This window comes from Macaca mulatta, chromosome X (assembly GCF_049350105.2).
Source record: "Macaca mulatta isolate MMU2019108-1 chromosome X, T2T-MMU8v2.0, whole genome shotgun sequence".
NCBI classification, from domain to species: Eukaryota; Metazoa; Chordata; class Mammalia; order Primates; family Cercopithecidae; genus Macaca; species Macaca mulatta.
Window position 1 is genome coordinate 25,060,831 of NC_133426.1, and position 18,929 is coordinate 25,079,759.

Consider the following 18,929-nt stretch of genomic DNA (forward strand, 5'->3'; position numbering starts at 1 on the left):
GGGTACATGTGCACAATGTGCAGGTTTGTTATATATGTATACTTGTGCCATGCTGGTGTGCTGCACCCATCAACTCATTAGCACCCATCAACTCATCATGTACATCAGGTATAACTCCCAATGGCATCCCTCCCCCCTTCCCCTCCCCCCTCCCCATAATAGGCCCCAGTGTGTGATGTTCCCCTTCCAGAGTCCAAGTGATCTCATTGATCAATTCCCACCTATGAGTGAGAACATGTGGTGTTTGGTTTTCTGTTCTTGCGATAGTTTGCTAAGAATGATGGTTTCCAGCTGCATCCATGTCCCTACAAAGGACACGAACTCATCCTTTTTTATGGCTGCATAGTACTCCATGGTATATATGTGCCACATTTTCTTAATCCAGTCTGTCACTGATGGACATTTGGGTTGATTCCAAGTCTTTGCTATTGTGAATAGTGCCACAATAAACATACGTGTGCATGTGTCTTTATAGCAGCATGATTTATAATCCTTTGGGTATATACCCAGTAATGGGATGGCTGGGTCAAATGGTATTTCTAGTTCTGGATCCTTGAGGAATCACCATAATGTTTTCCACAATGGTTGAACCAGTTTACAATCCCACTAACTGTGTACAAGTGTTCCTATTTCTCCACATCCTCTCCAGCACCTGTTGTTTCCTGACTTTTTAATGATCGCCATTCTAACTGGTGTGAGATGGTATCTCATTGTGGTTTTGATTTGCATTTCTCTGATGGCCAGTGATGAAGAGCATTTTTTCATGTATCTGTTGGCTGTATGCGTGTCTTCTTTTGAGAAATGTCTGTTCATATCCTTTGCCCACTTTTTGATGGGGTTGTTTGTTTTTTTCTTGTAAATTTGCTTGAGTTCTTTGTAGGTTCTAGATATTAGCCCTTTGTCAGATGAGTAGATTGCAAAAATTTTCTCCCATTCTGTAGGTTGCCTGTTCACTCTGATGGTAGTTTCTTTTGCTGTGCAGAAGCTCTTCAGTTTAATTAGATCCCATTTGTCAATTTTGGCTTTTGTTGCCGTTGCTTTTGGTGTTTTAGACATGAAGTCCTTTTCCATGCCTATATCCTGAATGGTATTCCCTAGGTTTTCTTGTAGGGTTTTTATGGTTTTAGGTCTAACATTTAAGTCTCTAATCCATCTTGAATTAATTTTCGTATAAGGAGTAAGGAAAGGATCCAGTTTCAGCTTTCTACTTATGGCTAGCCAATTTTCCCAGCACCATTTATTAAATAGGGAATCCTTTCCCCATTTCTTGTTTTTGTCAGGTTTGTCAAAGATCAGATGGTTGTAGATGTGTGGTATTATTTCTGAGGGCTCTGTTCTGTTCCACTGGTCTATATCTGTTTTGGTACCAGTACCATGCTGTTTTGGTTACTGTAGCCTTGTAGTATAGTTTGAAGTCAGGTAGCGTGATGCCTACAGCTTTGTTCTTTTGACCTAGGATTGTCTTGGCAATGCAGGGTCTTTTTTGTTTCCATATGAACTTTAAAGCAGTTTTTTTTCCAATTCTGAGAAGAAAATCATTGGTAGCTTGATGGGGATAGCATTGAATCTATAAATTACCTTGGGCAGTATGGCCATTTTCAAGGTATTGATTCTTCTTATCTATGAGCATGAAATGTTCTTCCATTTGTTTGTGTCCTCTTTTATTTCACTGAGCAGTGGTTTGTAGTTCTACTTGAAGAGGTCCTTCACATCCCTTGTAAGTTGGATTCCTAGGTATTTTATTCTCTTTGAAGCAATTGTGAATGGAAGTTCATTCATGATTTGGCTCTCTGTCTGTTACTGGTGTATAAAAATGCTTATGATTTTTGCACATTAATTTTGTATCCTGAGAGTTTGCTGAAGTTGCTTATCAGCTTAAGGAGATTTTGGGCTGAGATGATGGGGTTTTCTAAATATACAATCATGTCATCTGCAAAGAGGGACAATTTGACTTCTTCTTTTCCTAACTGAATACCCTTGATTTCTTTCTCTTGCCTGATTGCCCTAGCCAGAACTTCCAACACTATGCTGAATAGGAGTGGTGAGAGAGGGCATCCCTGTCTGTGCCAGTTTTCAAAGGGAATGCTTCCAGTTTTTGCCCATTCAGTATGATATTGGCTGTGGGTTTGTCATAAATAGCTCTTATTATTTTGAGATACATTCCATCAATACCGAATTTATTGAGAGTTTTTAGCATGAAGGGCTGTTGAATTTTGTCAAAGGCCTTTTCTGCATCTATTGAGATGATCATGTGGTTTTTGTCTTTGGTTCTGTTTATATACTGGATTATGTTTATTGATTTGTGTATGTTGAACCAGCCTTGCATCCCAGGGATGAAGCCCACTTGATCATGGTGGATAAGCTTTTTGATGTGCTGCTGGATTTGGTTTACCAGTATTTTATTGAGGATTTTTGCATCGATGTTCATCAGGGATATTGGTCTAAAATTCTCTTTGTTTGTTGTATCTCTGTCAGGCTTTGGTATCAGGATGATGTTGGCCTCGTAAAATGAGTTAGGGAGGATTCCCTCTTTTTCTATTGATTGCAATAGTTTCAGAAGGAATGGTACCAGCTCCTCCTTGTACCTCCAGTAGAATTCGACTGTAAATCTGTCTGGTCCTGGACTGTTTTTGGTTGGTAGGCTATTAATTATTGCTTCATTTTCAGAGCCTGCTGTTGGTCTATTCAGGGATTCAACTTCTTCCTGGTTTAGTCTTGGGAGGGTGTAAGTGTCCAGGAAATTATCCATTTCTTCTAGGTTTTCTAGTTTATTTGCATAGAGGTGTATATAGTATTCTCTGATGGTAGTTTGTATTTCTGTGGGGTCGGTGGTGATATCCCCTTTATCATTTTTTATTGTGTCTCTTTGATTCTTCTCTCTTTTCGTCTTTATTAGTCTTGCTAGCAGTCTATCAATTTTGTTGATCTTTTCAAAAAACCAACTCCTGGATTCATTGATTTTTTGGAGGGTTTTTTTGTGTCTCTAGCTGCTTCAGTTCTGCTCTATTCTTAGTTATTTCTTGCCTTCTGCTAGCTTTTGAATGTGTTTGCTCTTGCTTCTCTAGTTCTTTTAATTGTGATGTTAGGGTGTCAATTTTAGATCTTTCCTGCTTTCTCTTGTGGGCATTTAGTGCTATAAATTTCCCTCTACACACTGCTTTAAATGTGTCCCAGAGATTCTGGTATGTTGTATCTTTGTTCTCATTGGTTTCAAAGAACATCTTTATTTCTGCCTTCATTTCGTTATGTACCCAGTAGTCATTCAGGAGCAGGTTGTTCAGTTTCCATGTAGTTGAGCGGTTTTGATTGAGTTTCTTAGTCCTGAGTTCTAGTTTGATTGCACTGTGGTCTGAGAGGCAGTTTGTTATAATTTCTGTTCTTTTACATTTGCTAAGAAGTGCTTTACTTCCAACTATGTGGCCTATTTTGGAATAACTGTGATGTGGTGTTGAGAAGAATGTATATTCTGTTGATTTGGGGTGGAGAGTTCTATAGATGTCTATTAGGTCCGCTTGGTGCAGAGATGTGTTCAATTCTTGGATACCCTTGTTAACTTTCTGTCTCGTTGATCTGTCTAATGTTGACAGTGGGGTGTTGAAGTCTCCCATTATTATTGTATGGGAGTCTAAGTCTCTTTGTAAGTCTCTAAGGACTTGCTTTATGAATCTGGGTGCTCCTGTATTGGGTGCATATACATTTAGGATAGTTAGCTTTTCCTGATGAATTGATCCCTTTACCATTATGTAATGGCCTTCTTTGTCTCTTTTGATCTTTGCTGGTTTAAAATCTGTTTTATCAGAGACTAGGATTGCAACCCCTGCTTTTTTTTTGTTTTCCATTTGCTTGGTAGATCTTACTCTATCTCTTTATTTTGTGCCTATGTGTGTCTCTGCATGTGAGATGGGTCTCCTGAATACAGCAAACTGATGGGTCTTGACTCTGTCCAATTTGCCAGTCTGTGTCTTTTAATTGGACCATTTAGTCCATTTACATTTAAGGTTAATATTGTTATGTGTGAACTTGATCCTGTCATTATGATATTAGCTGGTTATTTTGCTCACTAGTTGATGCAGTTTCTTCCTAGCATTGATGGACTTTACATTTTGACATGTTTTTGCAATGGCTGGTACCTGTTGTTCCTTTCCATGTTTAGTGCTTCCTTCAGGATCTCTTGTAGGGCAGGCCTGGTGGTGACAAAATCTCTAAGCATTTGCTTGTCTGTAAAGGATTTTATTTCTCCTTCACTTATGGAGCTTAGTTTGGCTGGATATGAAATTCTGGGTTTAAAATTCTTTTCTTTAGGAATGTTGAATATTGGCCCCCACTCTCTTCTGGCTTGTAGAGTTTCTGCTGAGAGATCTGCTGTTAGTCTGATGGGCTTCCCTTTGTGTGTAACCCGACCTTTCTCTCTGGCTGCCCTTAACATTTTCTCCTTCATTTCAACCTTGGTGAATCTAACAATTATGTGTCTTGGAGTTGCTCTTCTCGAGGAGTATCTTTGTGGCGTTCTCTGTATTTCCTGTATTTGGATGTTGGCCTGCCTTGCTAGGTTGGGGAAGTTCTCCTGGATGATATCCTGCAGAGTGTTTTCCAACTTGGTTCCATTTTCCCCCTCACTTTCAGGCACCCCAATCAGACGTAGATTTGGACTTTTCACATAATCCCATACTTCTTGGAGGCTTTGTTCATTTCTTTTTACTCTTTTTTCTCCACACTTCTCTTCTCGCTTCGTTTCATTCATTTGATCTTCAATCGCTGATACTCTTTCTTCTAGTTGATCGAGTTGGTTACCGAAGCTTGTGCATTTGTCACGTATTTCTCGTGTTATTGTTTTCATCTCTATCCGTTCTTTTAAGGTCTTCTCTGCATTGATTATTCTAGTTATCCATTCATCCATTCTTTTTTCAGGGTTTTTAGTTTCTTTGCGCTGGTTATGTAGTTCCTCCTTTAGCTCTGAGAAGTTTGATCGACTGAAGCCTTCTTCTCTCAACTTGTCAAAGTCATTCTCTGTCCAGCTTTGTTCCATTGCTGGTGATGAGCTGTGTTCCTTTGGAGGGGGAGATGCGCTCTGATTTTTTGAATTTCCAGCTTTTCTGCCCTGCTTTTTCCCCATCTTTGTGGTTTTATCTGCCTTTGGTCTTTGATGATGGTGATGTACTGATGGGGTTTTGGTGTGGGTGTCCTTTCTGTTTGTTAGTTTTCCTTCTAACAGTCAGGACCCTCAGCTGTAGGTCTGTTGGAGTTTGCTTGAAGTCCACTCCAGACCCTGTTTGCCAGGGTATCAGCAGCAGAGGCTGCAGAAGATGGAATATTGCTGTACAGCGAGTGTTGCTCTCTGATTCTTGCTCCGGAAGCTTCGTCTCAGGGGTGTACCCCACCATGTGAAGTGTGAGGTGTCGGTCTGCACCTAGTGGGAGATGTCTCCCAGTTAGGCTACTCAGGGGTCAGGGACCCACTTGAGCAGGCAGTCTGTCCGTTCTCAGATCTCAACCTCTGTGCTGGGAGATCCACTGCTCTCTTCAAAGCTATCAGACAGGGGCTTTTACCTCTGCTGAGGTTTCTACTGCTTTTTGTTTAGCTATGCCCTGTCCCCAGAGGAGGAGTCTACAGAGGCAGGCTAGCCTCCTTGAGCTGTGGTGGGCTCCACCCAATTCGAACTTCCCAGTGGCTTTGTTTACCCACTTAAGCCTCAGCAATGGCGGGCACCCCTCCCCCAGCCTTGCTGCCGCCTTGCAGTTAGATCTCAGACTGCTGTGCTAGCAATGAGGGAGGCTCCGTGGGCGTGGGACCCTCCGGGCCAGGTGTGGGATATAATCTCCTGGTGTGCCATTTGCTAAGACCCTTGGTAAAGCGCAGTATTAGGGTGGGAATTACCCGATTTTCCAGGTGTTGTGTGTCTCAGTTTCCCTCGGCTAGGAAAAGGGATTCCCTTCCCCCTTGTGCTTCCCAGGGGAGGCAATGCCTCACCCTGCTTCAACTCTCGCTGGTTGGGCTGCACCAGCTGACCAGCACCGATTGTCCGGCACTCCCCGGTGAGATGAATCCTGTACCTCAGTTGAAAATGCAGAAATCACCTGTCTTCTGTGTCGCTTGCGCTGGGAGCTGGAGGCTGGAGCTGTTCCTATTCAGCCATCTTGGGCGCGCCCAAAAGTGAATCTCAATGGAAATTTTAACTAAGTGGGATCAAGATACTGAAGCATTTCTTGGAAGAATTATAACAGTAGATGAAACATGGCTTTACCAAAATGATTCAGAAGACACAGCACAATCAAAACAATGGCTACTGAAAGGGGGAAGTGGTCCAGTCGAAGCAAAAGGAGACCCATCTAGAGCAAAGGTCATGGCAATAGGTTTTTTGGGAATGTTCAATGCATTTCCCTTGTTGACTTTCTGAAGGGCTGAAGAATGATAACATCTACTTATTATGAGGGTGTTTTGAGAAAGTTAGCCATAGTATAAGCAGACAAGTGCCCAGGAATACTTCACCAGAGAATGAGACGGAGTTTTGCTCTTGTTGGAGCTGGAGAGCAATGGTGCGATCTTGGTTCACTGCAACCTCTGCCTCCCAGGTTCAAGTGATTTCTCCTGCCTCAGCCTCCCTAGTAGCTGGGATTATAGGCATGCACCACCATGCCCTGCTAATTTTGTACTTTTAGTAGAGACGGGGTTTCTCTATGTTGGTCAGGCTGGTCTTGAACTCCTGACATCAGGTGATCCACCTGCCTTGGCCTCCCAAAGTGCTGGGATTACAGGTGCGAGCTACCGCACCTGGCCTTGTGCCAATTTTGATGGGAAATCATTAGGCATCCATCTTACAGTCATGATTTGGCTGACTTTCCTTCTGACTTATTTTTGTTTCCTAATCTTAAAAAAATCTGTTAAGGGCCACCATTTTTCTTCAGTTAATAATGTAAATAAGACTGCATTGACTCAGTTAAATCCTCAGGATAATCAGTTTCTTAGGGATGCACTAAATGACTGGTATCAACACTTACAAAAGTGTCTTGAACTTGATGGAGCTTACGTTGAAAAATAAGGTTTATATTTTTAGTTATCTTTAAATTCCATTTTCCATGAACTTTGTGAAGTCCCCTTATATACATATATACACACATGTTTATAATGTAATATTCAGCCACATAAAAAGAAGGAAATTCTGTCATTTTTGCCAACACAGAATGGTTGAACCTGGAGGGCATTATCCTAAGTGAAATAAGCCAGGCAGAGGAAGACAAATACTGTATGGTAATAGTCATATGTGAACTCTAAATATAAGAGTTGAACTCATAGAAACAGAAAGCAGAGTGGTGGTTGCTAGGATCTGGGGTGGGGGAAATAGAGCTATGTTTTCCAGAGAATACACAATTTCAGTTATAAGATGAGTAACTTCTGGGTATCTAAAGTATAGATATTAATTATATTAATAGTTAATAGTACTGTATTGTATACTTGAAATTTTGTAAGAGAGTAGAATGTAAGCATTCTCACAAAAAAGGCAACTATATGAGGTGATGGATATATTTATTAACTTGATCACAGTACTCACATCACATCATCATGTTGTGTACTTTAAATGTATACAATTTTATTTGCAATTATACCTCAATGAGTTGAAAACAAAGAAACAAACAAAGGAAAAACTGAAAGATTTGCACCTCAGTCCCGCCACCTGCTTACCATATGACCTTGTGCAAGTCACTTCTCCATTCTGGTCCTTGATTATTGATCTGTAGAATAAAGAGGATGGTACTTTAAAAAAGTCATCGTATAGATTAAGATTCAATGATATGGGAAAACATTCATTGTATATTAAACAAAAATCAGATTATAAGAATGCAAACACCACAGGACCCCAATTTTAGAAAGCAAAATAGATGTATATATGTACATGGAGAAAAGATTGGAAAAATCTACCTGAAAATGTCAACAGTGCTTATATTTGGGTTTTTGAATTGCAGTTATTTTTTAAAAAGCTATACAAAATAAGGACTTAGGGGATAGTTGCTGAATTCTAAAGAGGTGAAGATGTTTCAGGAGTGAACCAGAAACACCAGTATTCTGTATTTTCACATCGCTTTGGCTAACAGATTAAATATACATTTGGTGGGTTTGGGAGCAGCAGTGTAACTTAAGTCATCTGAGTAGAGTGATCTTTCTTCTATGCTATGCAATAATGAAGAGTAAGAGTCAAACTATAGTGGGCAAAAATGATAGGTAATGTGAAAGAAAGAAATGGGGTCTAAATAAAAAAATGTTGTTTATATTGGTCTGTTCAACCAATATTTATACCCCCACTATGTGCCTAGTATTGTACTGGATGCTGGAGCGGTTATAAAGGAAATAAAAGATGTATTTAGTAGTTTGCAGGCCAAGTAAGGAAGCAGAGCATGGGCATGTGAGGAAATTACTCCCCTAGCTGTCTGGCTTGTATCTCACGACACTCATCTATCTTATGAGGACTTATTTGATGTGTGTCTTCCCGTAAATACTGTAATTCTCCTGAGAATGGGTTATATGTGTGTCTCATTTTTCTTAGTATCTTCTGAGCCTGCCTCTCTGATGTTGGCAGGCAATAAATAGTTGAATGAACAAGCAACAATGTGAGAGTTTAGGGAGGAGAACAATGCAGGCTGAAGTGGATAGAGAAGGCCTGAAGGAGAGATGGAACTTGGACCAGGTCTGAAACATGGCTGATGTGTTTAGGAAGGAGGGATTTTGAAGATTGGAATGGAAGGAATAGGAAGAAACGACTTGCTAGACTCAGATGGAAAACTGAAGGGTCCAAATGAGTGAGCTTTGAGTTCTGGGTAATGAGAAGGGAAAACATGGTTATAAAAGATTAACCAAAGGAAAAGGAAAGCAGGATTTAATAGAAAAAGAATATTAGTGTGCCTGAAGAAAATACATTACAGATTTTCTTAGAAAGGAAAAATGAAGAAATAGTCAACATTGTGACTGATTTCTTTAGGAAAGCTTATTGTATGAGTCATATTATGTGAAGAGTAAAATTATTAATGCATATATAGTCAGTGCTTTTTAAAGTCCCAGAATATTTGAAGTATCAGATGTTCATTGTTTTTTTAGCTGTCAATAATAAAGAGTAAATCAACTGCATAATTAATAATGATGTCTTCTAATGGCCAGGCATTGTTGTGATTCAATAAGTCATTTTTATCCCCTCAATAATTCTATTGTTATTCTCATTTTACATTTGAGGAAACTGAGGCGTGAAAAGATTTGAATAACTTGCCTGTGGCTACACAACTGGTAAGGAGCAGACCTAGGATTTGAATTTGGCCAGTGTGGCTTCGGAACCTGCAAGTCTAACCTCTGAATTAGGCCTCTATTTATATTGTGCCTAAATGATGAATGGGTAGTAGCAGAAACTGTAATCACTAATTTTAATTTAAAATATATTTAAATCATGTATGTGAATGTGAAAAGGCAAGAAGGACAACCAGGACAGTTGAAGAGTGGATAAATGTATTAAGACAGGATGGTATATAAAATGATGGTGGAGGTTTTTATGTGGAATAACTTGTGTTCACCCTTGAATATTGCTTAGGGAAGCACTGTCTAATAGAAATGTAATGGAAAGCACATATGTAATTTAAATTTTGTAGTACCCACATTAAAAAAGAAACAGGTGAAATAACTTGATAATATATCTTATTTAACCAAATGCATTGAAAATGTTTTCATTGTAACATGTAATCAATACACAAATTATTTTTTCAAACTTCTATTAATTTATTCAAACAAGCAAACAATTAACTATTGGATACATATTACATGCCAGGCATGTTCTCTGCACAGTCAATAAAATAGTTAGAAAAACAGAAAAAAACTTGATGCCTTCAAAAAGCTTACATGGTAAATTTAAAAATAACCACATTTAATATGTTAAATATATTGAATGTTATTTGGCGGAGGTTGCAGAGAAAAATAAAGCATAATAGATGAAAAAGATGAGGTGTTATAATTTTAGGTAGGGTGAATAAGGAGATATTTATTGGTGAGGTAATACTTGGATAAACACTTGAAAGAAGTAGCAAACAAGTCATAGAGATACCAGGTAGAAAAGCCTTACAGGAAGAATGAGATGAAATATATGTGTGTTCAGATGGAAGTGTGCCTGGCAATATTCAAGGAATATTAAGAAGTTCATTGTGGCTAGAAGGGGGTTAGCCTGGAAGAGATGGTAGGAGTAAACTTTTTGTAAATCATTGAATACACAAATTATTAATGAGTTATTTTATACTCTTTACTTCATTCTAAATCTTCAAAATCTGATGTGTATTTTGTGCTTAAAGTACATCTTGATTCAGACTGGCACATTTCATGTGCTTGATAGCCACATGTAGTTGGTGGCCATGGCTGGTGGCTGTCATATTGGATACCATGAGTTCAGCAGAATAAATGTCGTAGGAGAGACCTTATTTTTTATGTTTCCATGCATTTTTAGAGTTTCTTTGCCTTTTTTTGCATGTACATCATACACTGTCATTTAGTTTGGCTAAAAGATTTGATGGGCCTATTCCAATGCCTTAGGAAGCCTGTTGTGTTAATAGAAGAATCCAGGAATTTTGGACTTCCCGCTGGTTTTCAAATTGTATCAATTTTGTTTTTTCTATACAGTAAATCTGATTTTTTTTTTTTTTTTTTTTTTTTTTTTTTATGGATCACTCTTTTAGAGTGTAGGCAGATGAATTGCTGAGTACTCTTTATTTTGTTTCAGAGTCTCTGCTTTCTTTCTTGCAAAACGAGCCCATTTGGGCTAATGAGCTGAATTCACTAGTTGCTTTCTTTTCTTCTACAAAACACCTTAAAATCTAATTCTACTCTCAGAAGAATTTCAGCAATATCCACTTCTCTCTTGATAGGTTCTCAGGGTCTAATCTACATAATTAACCTTTTTTCACTAAGCCTGAGGGATTCTTATTTGTGGAGCAATTATTTTCTCCAAAGCTGTTAAACTTCCATGGTGTCTATTTGCCAGAAGTTAGACTGAAGTGCACTTAGTGACTTAAAGCTGAAATGAGAGCAATGGCAAGCAGTAGTGATAGAAATGGATTGTTGAAATAAAGTGGAAATCCATGAACATTGTATTTATGTCCTATGATTCTGTTAGCCACTAACTCAACATGAAATGCAGATTTATTCTAAATACGTTTTAAATATATATTAGATATTATATACATATATGTATAAATATTCATAAAGATAGACGTAAAGAAGTATACATAAAGAAAACCTAATAATTATATTTCTTCATTTGAACTTTAGAAAGTTTTTGGTAATTGGAAGCATTTGAGGTGATCAACCAGGTTAAATTAAACAACTTAATGAGAAGTTAAGCAAATGTTGAAAGAATGTTATTTGTAAAATTAGTAAGACCTTTCTTTCTTTTCTTTTCTTTTTTTTTTTTTTCGAGACGGAGTCTCTCTCTGTCACCCAGCCTGGAGTGCAGTGGTGCGATCTTGGTTCACTGCAAGCTCCGCCTCCCAGGTTCACACCATTCTCCTGCCTCAGCCTACCGAGCAGCTGGGACTACAGGCGCCTGCCGCCATGCCTGGCTAATTTTTTGTATTTTTAGTGGAGACGGGGTTTCACCGTGTTAGCCAGGATGTTCTCGATCTCCTGACCTCGTGATCTGCCCGCCTCTGCCTCCCAAAGGGCTGGGATTACAGGCCTGAGCCACCGCGCCCGGCCCAAGACTTTTACTAATAGTTTATTTTGTTGCGATGAGTGGTATTGACGTGAGAAGAAATAGTAGCAATGTCTTGGTGAGACAAGATGCAGGTTTTGCTTTGTCTATTAACTACTATAATAACTAGATTGTTATCCCAAGGGAGTTAAAAATGCATCGTTCTCATAGGAAGTGACCATGGGTAGCCAAAAACAGTTTTTGGGATATCCTAACCCTCCCTCACTGAATTTACACAGAATTTTGGGGTTAATCTTGCTACCCACTGGATGTCACTGTTGCTGCACCAAAAATGTCAAGTATTTGAGCATTTTTTCAGTCCCCCAAAAGACACATAAGGAAGCTTCAATTAGGAATATCAGTGACAATGCTGTGAGATGGAATAGAGAAGACCAATAGCTAGGTTTCTGGGTTGATAATTAAAATGTTATATAAATGTCTGTATCGTTCTTGATTTTCACAATGACAGTCAATGAAATACTTTCATGTTGAGACTAGAGACTTGTGGAGTGACCCAGAGCTGTCATTGATATCACATTGATGTTTTCATCATTTTGAAGCGGGGCAGATGTTTTTACATCTGTTCCTTCTTGTCCCAATGAGGGTTGAAAGGAGTCTTGCTTGATTGAGTCCCCTTAGATAAGGAATATGGAAATTATATTTTTAACCTTGGTGTGACTTGACTGCTAAGTAACAAGTAGAATAAAATATCTTTCTTTTGATGGTTTGTGAAAGTTTTCTGCTTCAGTGGTATGGAATTCATCTATATTAGAGCTCTCAAATCTTCTCAAGAATTAAGAATACAATTTTTGTTATTTCTCATTTGTTTACCTCTGGTCAGTTGAAATGCTATTACTTATTGGTATATAATAGACATGTGAAAGCATTGGATTCACAAAAGAGTTATGATCCCTGAAGTTTATTTATAGTTTTGAAAGAATTCAAAACATAGGAGAAGATTTGGACTTAAAATATTAGAACTGGAAATTAATATACTTACCTTTATGTCGTAAGATGATTTTGCCTGTCTAGTGTTGATATAATTTAGCTTTCTAACATGTGCCATATTTAAATGATTCAGGGAGAAAATATTGTATTTTCTGCTAAACTCCGTGAGAACAAGTTCATTTTTTCTTTTTCTTTTCACTGTCTCCAGTGCTCAGCATGGTGTTGATGGTACAGTAGGTATTCAGTAATGTTGGTTGGATTGGATTTGACAGTATGCTAAGTGAGGGGCTGTTAAGATGAACTAGTAAAATGTCTCTTGTAGCTTTAGGGAGTTTATGATCTAGATGAGGAGAAGGCATACTGACAACAAACAGTAGAAAAACTCTTTAATGGCAATACCAGTCATAAGATCACTTTGATATCTACTTCATTATAGAACTTACTTGTATGTGGTGGTCACAGGATGTTATAATTTAAAGAGGAACAATATTTTGAGAGGCAACCCTGGATAAAAGTATCATATTCATCTGTTTTAAAATATGTAAAATATTTTAAAATATTTTCTTTATGTAGGATTTAAAGTTTTGAAAACTTGTTTTTCTCTCCTCTTTTGAAATATGTAGGCTTTTAAATTTATTATCTTTGCATGACTATTTGAAATTCCAAGTGGAGAGATGACTCACTTAAGATCTTGCTACTCAAAGGAAAGTCTGCAGACAGCAGCATGGGCATTACTTGAGGCTTGCTAGAAATGCAGAATTTCAGTCCCCATCTCAGACCTACTGAATCAGAATCTGCATTGTAACAACATCTCTAGGTGGTTAAAATGCTTATTAGTATTTGCAAAGCACTGATTTAGGGTATCTGTTATATTAGCAATAGGTTAAGGAAATGTGGAGGCCTTTGTCTAGAAGGAAACAAAGGTTTATTGTCAGAATAGTACATCCTTACTATGCTGTTTACTAGAGAATGATTAATGGAGGGAAGTAGTAGAAATATTGTGAGTGAAATTCTTATGAAGCAGTTTGGAAAAGGTTCACTGGCACATCGAGGGAACCATTCTGAATTGGCCAATAAATAAAAAAAGTGAACAAGTCCAGACTGAGACTTGCCCCTCTCCAGCTGCTTAATTTCCATAGGGAGGCTGCTCCATTGATTCTCCAAGATCAAATGAGCCTTGGTGATTTTTCCTTCCCCTCCCCACCCCCCAACCTTTGGGGCAAGAATAGCTAGATTTTTGCTTCATTGCCAGAAAGTTCTTTGGGAAAAGAGGTTGCTCACTTTGTATAATAATATTTTACAACTTAACCCATCTCCTTCCACAGATTACTTCCATAATGAGAAGAAGACCAAGGACCTGTGGATTCTGTAGAATCTTTGCTTGACAAGATGCCTGTGAATGTTGATGCCCAGATGGGCTGGGATGAGCTTAATTCATTATTGCACACACACTACAGCTTTGTTTATTGTTAATGACACGACAGACATTTTCCTTAGCTCTGGAACTGAATAAAGCAATAACCCCACCATAAGGGAGACAGGAATTGGAAGATAATAAATATTTATCACCAAATCTCTCACTTTCCTAGCAACCACAAATGGAAGCGGAAATGAGCGCCTAATTTTTTTGAGAGCCAGTGCCAGGAAAACAAAAGCTTAAAAAAATTTCATTAATCAAGCAGATTGATTGCTGTGGTTCTAGAAATCTCAATACAGTTTTTTAATAGAAGGAGATGCAATGATTGAGCACAGTTGAGACATTCTTTGAGATCTGCGTTATTGGACAGGTGCCACTTGCAAAAATGACTATCATCTATTAGGAGTATTAAATAATACAGTCTGGTGGGTGTCTTCACAGAGCAGTATTATTTTGCTTGTTTTCCTGGACTAAATACACAGTATAGCAACAAAGCCATAAAACAGCATTGTCTCACACAGTAAGTTGAGTTCATTTCAGGGAATTTACTAACGTACCAGACTTGTGTTTTAAAGATTACGTGTGAATAGAGATGTGTTATGTACATAACGTATGACTTTTTCTGGTATAGGACAGTGATGTTGAAGGAGTCCAAGGTCTTCAAATTCTGTCAGAAGAAAGACTCAGCTTCTCCAGGGCCAGGAGCGAATTTCCTCAATTTGTGCGTTTCATTGCCATCATATGATGCTAAAGAGGAAAAGACACTACTAATATGGGTTTCTAGTCCTATCACTGCAACTGATAATCAGTGTGACTTTAAGCAAGTTGTTCTGCTCCTCTGAGCCTCAGTTTCCTCATTTGATAAATGATGGGATTGAAAAGGGGATCCCTGAGGTCCCATCTTATATAAGAAGTGTGACTTTACAACTCTATTGCTAGCATTGGTTTTCTTATCTGAACCACTATCTTTGGATAGCTGTATAACTTTGGCATCAAAACTGTCACAAATTTATTTGTAATTTTACTCCTTTCTATCATCTTCTTTATTAGCTGAGCTATATTTTATCTTTATGTTATTCGACATTCATGGTAAACCATGAAATAACCATGATTTGCCATCTGTCTCAATGGATACATAATAGCTTTAATGAGAACAAGCAGCATGACTGCTCTTGGCATCCCGTTGAGTTTTTGTGTCCATATTTGTTCAGTGGTGTTTGTACATGGTTCATCCTTTGGGGCTAGGTCCTCAATGAGGAAATCCTGAGGAAAGAGTTCTATGGCTTCCTCCACAAAGGAGGGAAGACAAAAGACAACAGGGATAGAGATGAGACAGAAACAGAATCCATCAGTTTTAACTATCTTTTTATTCAGCATTTGTGGTCTAATGTCTTTCTTAGGTATTATGTGGGAGTGTCTATTAAAGGAAATATCTGTTCCAGTGCACTAAAGGCACAGGTATGTTGCACACACTTTATGGATCAGATTAGTAATTCTCAGTACACTGGATTAAATAATCATTGGGCCAGATTTCATGGGGCGATTGAACTACTCTCAGAACAGTAGATAAGGTATTTCCCATTTTCTTAACTTTGTTCCTGACGGTTATGATGCTATTTAATGCCTTGGAGATGAAATGTACTAAATGGTACACTAGTAGACTGAACAAATCAATCCTCTCAAAATGTCTACCTTATACCCAGGGAGCAACTCATTCCCCATATTATCACATCCAATATGTTGCAGAAATGTCAGTATGACCATCACTATTAACATTTCACTCTTCCAGCTCCTCTTCAACTTTGTTATACTATTAAGATATGACTTCCTCAACCAAAAAAGGAGCTTGTCTTTAGAAATAAGGTGTATCTATCCCTATGGATTGATGTGCATGGAGCCAGATTCCTAATTTTTAAAAATGTGCATATTTAAATACCTAAACAATTCTTGAATTTAGCACCATGAAAGAGTACTAATCATATCAGTGATGATCATTGGATCAAAATACACATCATTAATAGTGAATTTTCACTGGTGGTAATTTTAAATGAATTTATTTTTCAGCATCAATTCAAATACCTGTGCAATTCTGGGCCAGTATTCTGTGCGGCTCTTGCATTTTCAAGATTCATTTTCTAATCAGTGAAATCATTTACCTCTCTTAGATGCTAGGCCAGGAGTAATGGAACTGAGAGAGTCGTTAGCTATGACAAGGCTGCCTCTTCTCTCATCTTTCTGGGAAAGTTAGGAAAAAGAACACCTTAGCATCATCTTTCTTCTCCCAAAGAGGAAACAGACACTAATCAACATTCAATTCCATCCCCAAATTCAACAATTCAGTTGTCCACAGTGTCATAGTGCTATCTGTCGCATGGGCTCCTAATCATGAAATCTTAAAAGAATGGCAAGTACCTTTGGTGTTTCACAGGTGTGATCTGATGCACTGGTCAGGACCATCAGAAAGGAGAAATGATAATGATGGGCAAAGTGGTGACATCTCTCTTTAAAATTCCCATCACACAGTGTGACTTAGAGCCGTACAGAATGCCAGGCAGTATGCTCTGCTTTTACAATGATAAAATCAATATGTTGGGAAAAATTTGCATTTTCATCAAGGAAAGGAACATGGCAGATTTAAGCTTCTAGGAAGTTGTCATAAACAACAGTGCTAGCAGAAATGATTTAAGGAATTGAAAAATCATTGATCCTCTAAAGTGCCTTGGGAGGGCAATATTAGGAAAGCAGATGAGATGATAATCTGTATTAATTTATAGCTATCTAGTATTTTTGGTGGTGCAATATGGAAGCCAATTTTTATGCACCTTTCTTTTAAGTGATTTGTGCATTGGTGAAATATATAGATTGGGAAGGGTAGGACCGGGAAATTGACAGTGTCTGCATAACTGTATCTGAGGTAAATTCAGTCTTGTTTTGTCACATCTTTCATATTAAACCTGACTGTTCCAAATGTCTTTCACCAATCTTTAGTGGTAACCAAGGAAACAGTAAATGGGACCTATATCTCTGGAGATTTGCTCACTAAAATTTCCACTTCCGTTAGGATTTCTCTCTTCATCACTTCTTCTTCTTCTTTTTTTTTTTTTTTTGAGACAGAGTCTCGCTCTCTTGCCCAGGCTGGAGTGCAATGGCATGATCTCGGCTCACTGCAACCTCCGTCTCCCGAGTTCAAGCGATTCTTCCACTTCAGCCTCCCTAGTAGCTGGGATTACAGGCACCCACCATCATACCTGACTAATTTTTGTATTTTTTTAGAGATGGGCTTTCACCATGTTTGCCACGCTGGTCTTGAACTCCTGACCTTAGGTGATCCACCTGCTTTGGCCTCCCAAAGTGCTAGGATTATAGGCATGAGCCACCATGCCCGGCCTCTCTTTTCATCACTTCTTATGGTTAGATTAAAAGTCTGCTTTTGATTTTCACCTTTTGGAAAGACCTTGAGAGGATTTAAACATTGTTTTATAATTGTTTTGATCTCACCAAGGTACTCTTTCCATAGGGTGATCACTGTCTGATACTTTGGAAAGTTTAAGCAACAGCTTATTGTTGATCCTAAACATTCTTTATGACTTCTCTTCTAAATTTTCCTACTCTTATTTACTTTGCAGAGTCCTTAGGCTGTTGCCTTTTATACCTAGAATATTTCCTTGTAATCGCTGGGAGGGAGACACTGTAGTAGGCTTGTTCTATCTTGGTCAGCACTGGAAGTCCTGATTTGTGTTTTGAAAACTCAAATCTATTGAGCAAGATAAGAGGGGATGCAGTGAGATTTATGTGTAGATCATTGTAGTAGTCTAGTTAGCAGGTGGATAACTTGGATTAAGAATGTGACATAGAAATGAAGAGAAAAGTATGGGTTCAAGAGACATGTTGGAGGCAAAATTAATTGGACTCAGTGATAAACTGGAAGCAGGGAATGAAGGAGAAATATAAAAGATGATTTCTATAATTCTGATTTGAGAAAATGGATGGATAGTGATACCATTTGTTGAGATAGGAAGTACTTGAAAAGGACTATTTTTAAATGTGTATTTGTGTGTGGAAGGAAGGGCATGGAAGGTTATGAGCTCAGTGTTGGACATGCAGAGTTTGAAGTACATTTGTGACAACTAAGTAGGCAGATGGATGTATACACAGCTTTGGAACCTGTATGAGAGCTTTTGGCTGGATATATAAATTTATGAATTATATACATAAAGGTAGCAAAGTCATGGTTATAATTTTACATAGGGAGTAATGATTTTATGTTGGGAAGAGAAGAGGGCCCAGAACCAAGTCTTGAACTCAAGCATTTAATGGCTTGGTGAAGGATACACTATGAAAAGGATACTTAGAAGGACTGAACAGAAATGTAGGAGGAAAACTAGGAAAAGGGAATATGTCATGGAAGTCAAGGAAAAAGATTGTTAAAAAATTTGATTGAATCACAGTGTCAGTTGTCCCTGAGACATCAAAGAAGATGAAGACTAAAAAATGTCCTCTTTGTGTTTGGGTTTAGTAACATGGATGTCATTGGTGACTTTAGTGTGAAGCACACAGTGAAGTGGAGATGTGGTAACTAGATTAGAATGAATGGGAGAATGACTAGGAGGTGAGCAAATGGAGGTCACAAATATAGACAACTCTTGGGAGAAGTTTTTCTATGAAGTAGATGATAGAGATAGGCCACTATTTACTTGGAGGATATGGGATAGAAGGAGGGTTTTATTAAATGGGAATGTTTAAAACTCATGAGAATGGTCTATGGCGGGGGGGTGGATATATAAGGAATAATGAAAAAGTGAGATTCCAGGGAGGCCTGGGGGAAAATAAGATCCAAAGCATCAAGGGATTAGCTTT